Genomic DNA, 13,874 nt, shown 5'->3' on the forward strand with positions numbered 1-13,874 from the left:
CTCAAAAATGAAAAACATGATCAAAGTAAAAAATGGACAAAGTGTTTGTATATACACTTCTCCAAATAAGATATAGAGGTGTCTAATAACCACATGAAAATATGTATGCTAAATATCATTATACATTAGGAGAATGTAAATCTAAAATAAATCACAATGAAATACTCACATGGATGGTTATAATTTTAAAAAAAGGATAAGAGCAAGCAAGGGCATGGAGCTATTGGACTCCTCATACATTGTTGATAGACATGTAAAATGGTGCATTCAATTTGGAAAACAGTTTGACAGTTGCACAAAAATTTAGAGTTATTTTACCACCCAGTAACTTGACTCTTGTAAACATCCTAGAGAACTGAAAACATGTTCATACAAAAATTTGTACTCAGATATTCATCATTGCACCATAATCCACAATAGCCATCACAACCAGGATCTTGACACTGACAAGATATGACGTTCTACCAACCCTGGTTAGACTCTTCCAGTTTTACTTGTACTCATTTGTGTGTGTCTGTATGTATGCGTGTGTGGGGTGTATTAAGGTTTGTGTATCTGCCAACACAGTCAAGTTGCAAAATAGTTCCATCACCACAAGGATTCCTCACAACCATGCTCATGCTTACTCTATAAGTGATTGTCTGCAGTTGTACTCATGCTTTAATGACAGACTTGAGTATTTGCAAAAAGATCATAAGGGCCACAAAGCCTAAAACAGACTATCTAGCCCTTTATAGAAAATATTTGATATCTCCAACTCTAGAAGAAAAATAGGAATATATATTCATGATATTGGGATAGGCAAAGATTTCTTAGACAGGACACAAACACACCAATCATAAAAAAATTATAAATGAAATTTAAGCAAAAGTAAAAATTTGAGCTCATCATAAAACATCTATGAAGAAATTGAAAATGCAAACCATAGACTGGGAGAAAATATTTACAGCTAAGATACCTGAAAAAAGGCTCATATCCAGACTCAAAAAAAAGACATCCCTAAAAATCAATAATAAAAAGACAATTCTTTAACAATATGGGTACAAGATTTGACCTGCATTTCATAAAATATGCCATTTATTTTTGCTCTGAGCTTACCTTTGGTGTTATGCAAAAGTCAATTCCAAAAGAAGCCAGTGGAATATATACCATAAAGGAAAGTTCTCAGGCATTTTCATAAAATGAGGCATTTTCAACAGCTGGGGGAAAATGAACATAGTTATTATTTTAAACAAAATATTTCACAATTTTACATTTTTACATTTATATTCATTTGCCTAGTTATGCTTAATTATGTTACTGCTATTATAGGAAATTCAAGAAGGATATAAAAAAAGAGTATTGACGAGAACAAAGAAAAAGGAAGAAAGAATGAGAGAGATGGAGAAAAAGATTCTAAAATTTAGGGAAATATTTTAAAGCTGAAGTGTGAAGGAGGCTTTTAGGAAGCATATTTTTACCTCTACCCTCCAAATTCCAACATACCTTTTTTTCCCCCCTAAAAGGAGTGATGTGGGTGAAAAAAAGGAAAGGGGAAATAGTCTTTATTTTATAAGTTAAAAGCCAAAGAGAGGAATACTAAATATTTTGGAAGAGAAAACCATAACAGATTCCATTTTCAAACCGTATTATTAGGAAATCCAAGTTACACATTGACTTTTGTTTTTATAATTTTTGTTGTGATAAATACTGTGTGTGTGTGTGTGATAGTTTCTGCCATCTTTGAAATTTTTTCTTTCTAACTCTTTCTGTATCATTAGATTCCAGTGCTATTGTGCTTTGTGGTAATTATACATGTATATATATATATATATATATATATATATATATATTTTGATGTATCCTCATTTTCTGTCTGCATGTTTTTTCAGGTTGTCTTTATTCTTTAAAAAATAATATATTCATATTGAGATTCAACTTAAATCCTTTTTTTTATTCTCATGTTCAAGTGAAATGAGTTTTCCTGTGGTTTTTGAAGGTTGGGGTACATGTGGTCAGGACCACTTTCCTAGCCTGAGGCTCTAGGACTCCTATTGTACTGTTATGATTAATTATTAAAAATATGACCTCTACATGCAGCCACCTTTCTAGTACTTTCTGTTTTCTCCACCACAAGTATTGGGGTCTTCTCTGTCCTTTACTGCCAGAGTAGCTGTCCTGAATATTTCATTTTCTACTCCCATGAGTTTCTCCTCAGGGCAGGACACTGTCCTTTCACAGAGAATTTGGAAATGGCTGAGTTTCTAGACAGCCAGCTGCCTGAGGTATTGCCACGGTCCCTCCTTTTTTTTTTTTCTTTTTTAATGAAATTAACTTTATTATAGAAATCATTCTGAGGATTTCTAGGGAAAATAAATACTTACATTTTGACATAAAACAAACTGGATCATATCGAAGACACACTCTACCTTTTAGCTATCAATTTTTTTCTTCCTTGAATTTATACCTTTTTTTGCACATGAACTTCATCTGTTAACAACCTTTGGAAAACCAACAGCTATTTCTTACATAAATCTAGTGTATGTTGCTCCAGGTTTAATTATATGCAAAGGAATGATACAAACTTGGAACATCAGTCCATACACTATGAACAGATGGGTAGAAGAATTCTATGTATCTTGATAAAACTCTTAAATTTGTGGCAAAGCTTGTTGATCATGGTTTCCTTTATTTTTTTTTATTTTTTTTTTTTTAATTTTTATTTATTATTTATTTATTATGTTTATTTTTGGCTGTGTTGGGTCTTCGTTTCTGTGTGAGGGCTTTCTCCAGTTGCGGCGAGTGGGGGCCACTCTTCATCGCGGTGCGCGGGCCTCTCACCATCGCGGCCTCTCTTGTTGCGGAGCAGAGGCTCCAGACGCTCAGGCTCAGTAGTTGTGGCTCACGGGCCCAGCTGCTCCGCGGCATGTGGGATCTTCCCAGACCAGGGCTCGAACCCGTGTCCCCTGCATTGGCAGGCAGATTCTCAACCACTGCGCCACCAGGGAAGCCCTCCTTTATTTTTAAAACAACTTTATGACCAACAGAGATCAAACATCCATCCAGTCTACGTTGTCCTTTTTCATTACTGGAAAGTCACCAACTGCAAAACCCCATCCTAGTTTTGACTGTGGTCTCAGATCAGCCAGCTGAGTCTTCCGGTCCCAATGAGACATACCTTGGGATGAGAGCTTAGTGGAGAGTCTGTCTTCCCCAGAATTTAAGGTCTCATGAAATCCATCTTCCTTCCTTTGCACAGTGACTATTCTCTTGCAGCTCTTGAATCCATGATTTGGCTCCATGAGCTGCTATTCTACAGGTCAGAGCAATAATTGCCTACACTTTTTAAAAAGTTGCTCTATTTTTGTGAAGGGATTGCCTTGGGTTTTAACTAATTTTTTTTCTTTGTTTTGTTTTGTTTGTTGCTGTTGTCATTTGGTTCCCTGACTGGGAAGAGTTTTAATTAATGTTTAAGGGAATGTTTTAAATATTTCTCAATTGAGTAGAATGTTAACTACAATTTTTTTTTTGAAAGAGTCCTTTTATTAGATTAAGGAAGCTTCCTTCTATCTCTAGTTTGCTGAGGGTTTTTATCATGTTTTCAGATTACACTGAATTATATTTTAGTATCTTTGTGATGACTTTTTTTCTACTTTTATCTATGAATGTAATTCATTTTATAGATTTCTAATAATCCTAATTAATACTTGGCACATTTGATTAGATCATTTCTTTTTTTTTTAACATCTTTATTGGAGTATAATTGTTTTACAGTGGTGTGTTAGTTTCTGCTTTATAACAAAGTGAATCAGCTATACATATATATATATGTTTAGATCATTTCTAAGTTCATGAGTAATATTGCTTTAATTCCCTTTACCTGTTTTATCTGGTTTTGATATCAGGATTGTACTCGACTTATAAAATGAGTTGGTGTATGACTTCTCTTTTAGCATCAAAAAGATAGAAACAATCTCCTCCTTGAATGATTGGTACAATTTGCCTGTAAACTCATCTGAGCCTGGGCTTTTTTTGTGGGAAGATACTTGTCTACTGATGCAAGTGTGTTAATGATTGTAGGACTACGCATGTTTTCCATTTCTTTTTTTAACTTTACATTCACATGTATATTTTTCTAGGAGCATTTCCATTTTATCTAAGTTTTCAAATTCACTGGCATAAAGTTATTGATAATAATTAGTTATTTAATCTCTGCCAAATTTCCAGTGTGTCTCCTTTCTTACTCCTCCTTATATTGATTCTATAATGGTTGCCACTTATGTCCCATGCATACATAGGGAATTTTCTGTATTTCACAGAAACCCCTTTGGGAGGCCATGCACAATTTTCAGTTTTGTGATTTGCTAGATGTTTGTAGTAATATATGAAGTAGTTGATGCTATAGCATTACCATTAGTGACTGAAGTAAGGATTAAAGGGAAAAATTGACAGTCAGACCTTCAACATCCTGCAGCTTCTTGACCCTCGAGGTTAATGTAGATTATCTTCACCTTCACCAACTAACTCACTTTGTTTGGGGGCGCTCTTAAATGGGTGCAGCTTTGTTCAACAACTTCTCTTGTCTCAGTCATTCTTTAATCAAAAGCAGTATGAATATTTTTAAGGTAAGATGAGTTATTAATTTTTAAATGAATCTACATGGTGCATTTCGAATACTGTTTAATGGGTTCATCAAAAGCGTTAGTGGGTTTAAAATTACTGAGATGTGACAATTTGAAAGCATATCTAGATATTTTGTATTAATTCTTGTGGAAGTAACTGAGTATAGATTGCATTTGCCTCATCCCTAATCTCAGAGTATAATGATTACCCTACATAATCATATTTCCTGGGAGGGAACTCTGCAAATAAACATTGCATTGTCAGAATTATAGGACTCATTAGTAAAAACTTCCTACTTATCAATTTGCAAGAAATATAAGTTGATTTACTTTCTCATTACCTAGGAAATGTTTTTCATTCTCCTGACTCATCTTTGTTCTTTTCTTTGTGCAAGCAATGAAGTTATAAGTCCTGTGAAGTAATAGACTGCAAATTATAATGCTTCATTGCATAAGCAAGTACAGGAAATGAATTACAAAGAACATAGTCTTTGTTACACAAGCTTCAATAATCCTTAATTTTGAAAGGAAAATAACCAATCAGTTGTTTAAGGTCCTATGAACAAAGTAAGATAACATGCATGTGAATTGTCATTGACTAAGTTTTTATTTTAGTGGGAGGAAGAACTATCCAAAGAATGTGAGGGGAGCCAGCTTTTTAATAAGTTATATAGAATATGTATTCACTTCTTTTTAAATCTGTAGGAAAAGCTGGTCTTCAAACTATAAGGAAGATTTCTGTATGCATGGGAAATGATAAAATGCAGTTTTCTAAGTGAAAGATTAAAAAATCATACCAAGATAATTAAAATTTTTTAAGTATTGTACAGGCCTCCTTATCAAGAAGATTATGGACATGCAGGTGATATTTACATACAGATGGACCATTATGCCCATGTGATATATCTGTAATAGTTATCTGGAGAACACTGTGGTTCAACTGCCAGGTAGTTCTTAGGTAGGGAAACAAGTAAGAGAGATTTTTTTTTCTGTATTTGCATGTGTGAATTAGTTCTCTCTTTTGACTGATTTTATTAATAAATCTATTTTTATTATTTGTAAATTAAAAATTGGGCTTACATACATACCTCCTAGCAAAGAGAAGTAAAAATACTAAAAACTTTTAGTGTCCCATGCTTCTTGGAGAAACGAAGATTCCAGGCCTGGGCAGGACACATATAAATAAGCCGAGAAAATCTAGTTGTGCCCCAAAACATGTAAAGTAATGAACATTGTATCGTGCAAACAAGAAATGGATCAGCCTATTTGAAAGGGCTCTACTGGCCAAAGATGGAACAATTTAAATATCAAAAAGAATAATAACTGCAATGAATTTAAAAAATACAAAAACATTCATGAGTTCAAAATGATACCCAAAAAGGAAAAAGACACTCATTGGTCACTTATCATTATTTTAAAAGTGTTAAATAACTGAAACGCTTGATTAAGTATTTATCTTGCTTTTTCTGAAGAAAACATTGCAGGGTAAACAAATAGTAGGTAAAGAAAATTTTTTAACTTAAATTCTAGCTAATACATGCAAAATGAATGATAGAAACTCAGCATTTGCTAATCCTAATACGTAACAAATCTAAGCAGTTATTATCTGCAGATGCCAAAACCATTAGATGAATATTTGTTTGGAAACTTGGTAAGGGATGCACCACCTAAATGGATACCTGAATCCATGGACCAATCTTAGCGTCACTAAATGTGGGCCACAAGTTCCCATATTCCCTCTGACATGATGCCATGGAAACTATACAGCACCTCCAATTGTCTCTCTCTCTCTCTCTCTCTCTCTCTCACAAACACACACACACACACACACACACACACACACACAGTGAAGTGGACCCTAACTGTGTCTCAAGATACAAAAAGTACTGGCTGACAACATGGATGGACCTAGAGATTATCATACTAAGTGAAGTAAGTCAGACAGAGAAAGACAAATATCATATGCTATCGCTTATATGTGGAATCTACAAGAAATGATACAAAGGAACTTATTTACAAAATGGAAATAGACTCACTGTCATAGAAAACAAACATATGATTATGAAAGGGGAAAGGGGGGATAGATAAGTTAGGAGTTTGAGATTAACATATACACACTACTACATATAAAATACATAAACAAAAAGGACCTACTGTATAGCAAAGGAAACTACATTAAATATCTTCTAATAACCTATGATGGAAAAGAATCTGAAAATGAATGTATGTATATTCTTTATATATATATAACTGAATCACTTTGTTGTACCCCTGAAACTAACACAGCATTGTAAATGAACTATACTTCAATATTTAAAAAGTGGTTTCTAAAAAGTACTAGCTGACAGGAAAGAGAAGGGATATAGAAATAAGGAAAATGACATCACAATAGTGCCATCAGCCAAACAGAGATATTCGACCTTCTGGTTGATAAAGATTTCAGTTTCTTCAATAAGTAAAAAAAGTGCTGAGAAGGAAAACTATTATAATGTAAAGGACACATGAGAGACATTTTAGCAAGATGTAGTGTATAGACCTTGTTTTAACCTAGATTCACACTAACTTACCTTAGATAATTTTTTGGTAGCTAATCCAAGAAATTTGAATATCCAATTGTTTTGTGGTCTTAGTTTCTTTAGTTCCTTATCTCTTAAAGATAAATACATAAATGTTCGTAGTTAAATAATATGCTCTTTTGTGTTCTGCATTATAAAGTATTGTCTTCTAATAAAGTTTTGCCTTATAAAGTATTTTTTAATTATTGAGAGATAATTTTTTTTAAATAATGAGGCAAGAAAGATGAACCTTCAATTTAAAAAAAATATGGCTAATGGGTACATGGAGACTCATTATATTCTTCTCATTACTTTGCTGTAATTTCAAAAATATCTTCAAAATAAGCAAAAAAGAATCAGACCCAGGAATTACTTAGGAATAAAATGTTAATTTTCCAAGTATATGAATGTATTAATTATCTATGGCTGTCTAACAAATTACTCTAAAACTTAGTGGCTTAAAACAACAAATATTTATTATCCCCCGCTATTTCTGATGTTGGGAACTTGGAAGTGGCTCAGTATTCATGAAGTGTCAGTGAAAACGTTGGCCAGGGCTTCAGTCTTCCAAAGGCTGCCCGAAGTTGGGGAATCCACTCCCAAGACGCTTCACTCCCAAGCTGCTGTCTGGAGACCGCCCCCCCCCATTATTCATTTGTCTTTTCGCAGAAGCCAGAGTCCCTCCCTCAGTGGATCTCCCCATAGAGCTGGTCCTCCAGAGCAAGTAATCCAAATGACAGCAAAAAAGGAAGCTGTATGCCCTTTATCACCTAGTCTCAGACGGGATGTACAATAACTTCTAATCTATCAGTGACACAGACCAGCTGTGACACACATGGAAGAGTAATACTCAAAAGTCAAACCCCAGAAGTCAAGAATCGTTGGGACAATCATAAAAGCTGGCTGCCGTAATGGGTTTATCTGTATGATTATTATTATTGTTCTTGTTAATGCCAGTTTAATTGAATTTAATCAGAAAATTTAGTTTGCATTGCATCAATTCTCTGAAATTTTTTAGACTCTCTTTGTGACCTAGTCTTCCAACATTTTTAAAACATTTTGTACAGCTTCTCTAAGTACTCCATGTGACTGATATGAAATACATAGTCTCTGTTGATTTCAGGTTTCCCGCTAGACAAATTATCTATTAGATCACACTTTTTAGTTTTGCTTTCCAGGCCTTTTATCCTATCATGTTATTTGCTTGATCTACAAGTTATTGAAAGAGCTGTGTTAAAAACTCCCACGTTTAAAAAAAAAAAAAAAAAAAAACTCCCACGTTGATTGTGAATTTGTCAGTTTATTTTTTAATGTTATTTGCTTTCTATTTTAAAAGCTTAATTTGTTTAGCTTTAAATTTTATTTTTGTGATAAAAGTATTACTATGGCCAGTTTTCTGTTGGTAAAAATTTGTGTGACATATATATTTTCATCTTTTTTAGTCTCCTGCAAGTTTATTTTCTTTTCCTATCAAGTATCTCTAATTCCATCAATCACTACTAGTTGTCATATTGTAAAGCAACTATACTCCAATAAAAATTAATTAAAAAAATAAAAGCAGACTATTAACAGACAGTGGCCATTTATATCCTTTGCAAATGATGTCATATATAAAGGTCTTTTCCTTAATAAGGCAAACTGTTCTCAATATTATAAGAGTTATCTGAAATTGAGCCCATAACCTGAGACTACACCATTATGTGTTTCTATGTGTTTACGAATAAGGTAGTAAATATGAAGTGATCCAATACTATTTTTGGAAACTTATAGGAGCCGTTTGTGAGAGATAAATTATAATGTATATTGATTTTAAAAAAAAAGATCTAAATCCTTTAAAAGGCAAGTGATAGTCAGACCTGCTCAAATATTAGGTAATCAGCACTAATTATATAGGTAGGAGTTGGTAGATTCAAAACTCAAGTCCACAACTCCTGATTGATCCAGCAGCTTTAATATTGTACTATCATATTGTACTATATTAATTCTGTCATAAACCTCACCTTTGTTATTGTTGCGATTAAATAATTTCTTTATCTCTATTTTAAGAACTGAAATTCAGAAGGCAAATCGCAAACAATTCTACAAAAATTGTGAAAATTCTTTAGAAACTGAACACAGTAACTGTAGTTAGAGCCTAACCTTGACAAAACTTTTGTGATCCAAATGACAAATGGAGACCAGAGACTGCCTTGCCCAGATTGTTACAAATAGCAAGCAGATATCTGAAGAAGGAAGTTGGGGATAATGATTTTAAATCAGTTTCCGATGTGAGATTCAACTGCTCGATCTTTCTTATAAAAAGAGATGATTTGCATGGGAAAATGTGTACTGATTATTAAATGGGCAGAAAAATGCATAGGACAGTTTCTTAACAAGAGAACCTTTAGTATCTTATATTTATATTTTAGATTCAGCCTGTAATAGATGAATACATGCTTTTCATAGAACAAATGACATCACAGGTCCCCTGCTGTAGGGCTTACTCAAGACATTCCAATAGAGACATAATCCCTTTTATGCTTCTGAAATTAAAATGAATCATATGCAAAAATAGAGCTAGCCAAAGGTCTATGTAGCCCATTATGATTATTATGCATTGTAGAACTGTACGCTGTGCTCTGCAATAGGTAAATTGTGCTAAATAAAGAAAAGCATTGCTCCTCTGTAGTAATTACATTTCTACAAAATGCCTACTTACCAGCAAGTAGATGGAGTAAGAGGAAAAGGTTTAGATTCCTATTTTTAAAAAAAGTTTATTTTTGAATAGAAGGCAAAGTTAAAGTCAGTCCCATCCATTAAAACTCAATTCATCCTGGATACTAAAAAAAAAAAAAAAAAAGAAAAGAAAAAGCCTAAATAAAGGAGGCAGATGTTGGCAATCTGAGAAGGCCACAAAGCTGCAACCTTAATAACCAAAATTCAAAATGCAGATGGTAGAAACCTCAACAAAACAGAGGAAACTCTCCAAGACTTGGAGTACTTCTATGCAGATTGGGAAAATGTCCTTATGACAAAGGAAATGTTCTATCACCACTTAAAATACATTTTTAAAATATTTAGAGTACATTTTAATTTTTCTATCAATGCTTGCTAACTCAGCAATACACTAAGGTCACGACAAAATCTGTTAGGAACTTGAGAAGATTTCCAAACTAAGAAAAATCCAGATGGAAACTCACTGACTTCTTTATGTCCTCCCTTTAAAATACATTAATCTTGTTATGGAAACATTACCGGCATGCCTCCTGTCTCCCCATGTTCAATCCCACCTCCTCCCTGTCAGCAGAAATATCCTGGTTTAATAAAATCATGTTCTGCTTAAAAGCCTTGCATGCTTGTCCATTGAGTGGAACGTCAAGGTCATTTCACTTTTCAGAATATAATCCCAAGTTATCCTTTCATCCCTCTTCCTTGCTTCCCTCAAATTTCTCTAAATGAACCTTTTCCTTTGTTATCCACTTTTTCTCCCGTGGTTGCTTCTAAGCGCCTCCCATGTGGGGATTTCGGAATTGCTCCAATTATAACGATCCAGCCCATTCCCATTGCCCTAAGAGAGCAAAGACCAACTGGGCACTTGATGTAGGGTCAACATGAGAAAGATCGATGCTGGACAAATAGAAATATATCATTCCAGGTCAGTCACTAACTGACAGTTGTTTTTTGGTTTTTGGGACTTTTTTTTTTGGTCAATGAGTTAATGAGAACTGTGCTATTTAAAGTTCATTCATTCATTCAAGGGATATTTACTGAGAACCTACTATGTGCAGGGCATTTTTATATACCGAGGATACAGAGGAAAAATCCCTGCTCTCATACAATGTCTATCCCAGTGAAAAAGATATACAACTAAGATATATAAGCAAAAATTCACAGTGTTTTAGGGATTATCGCTTAAGGTGAAAAACAAAGTGTAAAGAAATATAAGAAATGTCCAGAGAAGTGACGCATTGAAATGTAAGATAGTGCAGCTTGGGTAGGGCTGGCTGAGGAGGTGACTTTTGGGAAAAGACCTGAAGGAAGTGAGGAGTTTATTCCCTGGATATATGGGCTATGGCGTTTCCACAAAGGGACAGTGGTGCCCTGCGACAGCAGTGAGCCTGGTGTGTTTCAGAAACAACCAAGATGCTGGAGCAGCCGTGACAGAGAAAAGTGGGGGAGAGCAGGAGGAACTTAGGGCGTCTGCAATCTGAGAAGCTGGGGAATGAGATAGGCATTTCTGTATGGTTCGTAATTTAGGCCTGTATCTTGGACGTGTACACCCGAGTTTAGACCCACACAGACCGGAACAGCATTAAGTGTGCGCTGGAACAGTAAGAGGCACAGTATGATGATAAAGAGGGCCTAGATGAAAAGAGAACAACCTTCAGTCTGAACCAGAAAAGAGACAGTTCCCTGTTATGTATGTAGATTTTCTTCCCTCTTCCTTGAACAGTAACATTTAAGGAAATGTTTGACAGTGAAGATCAGAATTGGATTTTGGTATCTGTAGATGCTCACACACACAAATGCTCTTAAATAACCTTCCCATTCCTGCTCTGACATGTAAAAAGCTTGGAAATTTTACACCAGTCTTTACAGCAAATTTTTAAAAATGAAAGACATGAAAATCAAGGACTTTTCTTGGACCCATCAGAGACCTGGGATAAACAGAAGACCAGTCCAACTCAAGATGCCTGTATATTTTATCTTTTAATAACTGATTAAATTCTAGAGGATACCGCTCATATCAGTGGGCGCTGTGCTCCGTAACTGGGCTCTCTATTCTGTTTAACTGATCTGCATGTCTATTCTTTCACCAATACCATGCTGTCTTGATTATTGTAACTTCACAGTAAGTCTCATAGTTGGGCAGTGTGATTCCTTCAACTTTCCTCTCCTTTTCCAAGATGATATTGAATATTATAGGTCTTCGGGCTTTCCATGTAAACTTTTGAACAGGTTAATTAATACATACAAAATAGCTTGCTGGAATTGTAATTGAGATTTTGCTCAATTTACAGATCAAGTTGGGAAGAACTGTCATTTTAATAATATTGAGTCTTCTAATATCTTTAACATGAAATATTTCTCCATTTATTTAGATTGTCTTTGATTTTTTTCATAACATTTTTTCTCATTTTCTACGTCTAGTTCCTTGACATATTTTGTTAGTTTTATGCCCACGTATTTCACTCTTTTGGCACTATTTTAAGTGATATATCAGTTCCAGGAGTTATTTTGTCCATTCTTTAGATATTCTACATAGACAATCAAGTCATCTGTGGAAAAAACTGTTTTTTTTTTTTCCTTCCTTCCCAATCTGTATATATTTTCTGCCTTTCACTCGTCTAATTACAGCAGTTAGGACTTCCAGTATGATGTGAGGGTTTAGGGAAGAACATCCTTGCCTTATTCCTGATCTTACTGGAAAAATATGTAGTTTCTCAAGGTTAAGAACTGCAAAATATTTTTAGATGTCCTATATCAAGGTCCGTATGTTTCCTTCTATTTCCAGTTTGCTGAAGAGTTGTTTTTTTTGTTTTGCTTTGTTTTGTTTTCAGGAAGGGGCATTGGATTTTGCCAAATGCTCTTTCTGGATTAATTGATATGATCACATGTTCTTTCTTCTTTAATCTGTTGATATGCTGGATTGTATTGATTGATTTTTAATGCCGAAATAGACAGTCACATGAAAAAATCCCACTAGGTAGTGGTATAAAATTATTTTTATATATTGTTGAATTTGATTTATTAGTATTTGTCAAGGGTATTTGCTTCAATGCCCATGGGAGAAATAGGCCTGTAGTTGTCCTTTCTTGTAATGTCTCTATCAAGTTTTGATATTAGAGTGAGGTAGTGATGGCTTCATAGAATCTGTTGGATGGTGTTTGGTGTTCGCTCTGTTTTTTTGTGTGTTTTTGTTGTTGTCTTTTTGGAAGAGATTGTGGGGAATTGGTAAATTCTTTCTAATATGTTTGGTAGAATTCACCAGTGAAACCATTTTGGCCTGGTGCTTTATTTTATGGAAGGTTATTGATTATCAATTCAAAGTATTTAACAGTTATAGGCAATTCAGATTACTTATTTCTCCTGTGGGAATTTTGATAGGAATATTATGTGCCTAGTGTAGACTTTTGTTTACTTGTTTTTTAATCCTGCTTGGTGTTCTGTGTGATTCTTGGATCTGTGGTTTGATGTCTGGTGCTAATTTTGGAGTAAGGTATGAAAATTCTTGGTCAATGTTACTCTAAACATTTCTGCTCTGTTCTCTCTTTTGTAGCCCTCTGGTATTCCAATTATATATAAGTTACATCTTTTGAACTTGCCTCACATTTCTTGGATGTTCCACTCTGCTTTTTCATTGTTTGTTTTTTTTTTTTTTTCTCTTTGATTATCAGTTTGGAAGTGCCTATCAGCATGTCTTCACTGATTTATTTCTTGGTCAAATCCAGGTTATTGATAAACCCATTAAAGGCATTCTTCATTTCTGTTACCATGTTTTTGATTTTTCATGTTTCCTTTTGATTCTTTCTTATTGTTTCCACCTCTCTGTTTTTATCACCCATCTCTTCTTTCATGTTGTCTACTTTTTCTATTAGAGCCCTTAGTATTTTAGTCACAGTTATTTTAAACTCTCTGATAATTCCGAAATCTGTACACCTTAGTTTGTTTCTTGATGCTGCCTTTGTCTTTTCAGATTGAGTTTCTTCTTGTCCTATCATTTCTGTAATTCTTTTCC

The 13,874-nt window shown here is 34.2% G+C and overlaps 1 long non-coding RNA gene across 1 annotated transcript; it reads left to right on the forward strand.

The window, feature by feature from the left end:
* Positions 1-611: 611 nt before the first annotated feature.
* Positions 612-6,878, forward strand: LOC309643607. Its single transcript, XR_014253899.1, has 2 exons — positions 612-2,660; positions 2,990-6,878. It is a non-coding gene; the product is annotated as an uncharacterized lncRNA (long non-coding RNA).
* Positions 6,879-13,874: the final 6,996 nt, after the last annotated feature.

This window comes from Balaenoptera physalus, assembly GCF_965194825.1.
Source record: "Balaenoptera physalus genome assembly, chromosome: 15".
In the NCBI taxonomy this organism is placed as follows: domain Eukaryota; kingdom Metazoa; phylum Chordata; class Mammalia; order Artiodactyla; family Balaenopteridae; genus Balaenoptera; species Balaenoptera physalus.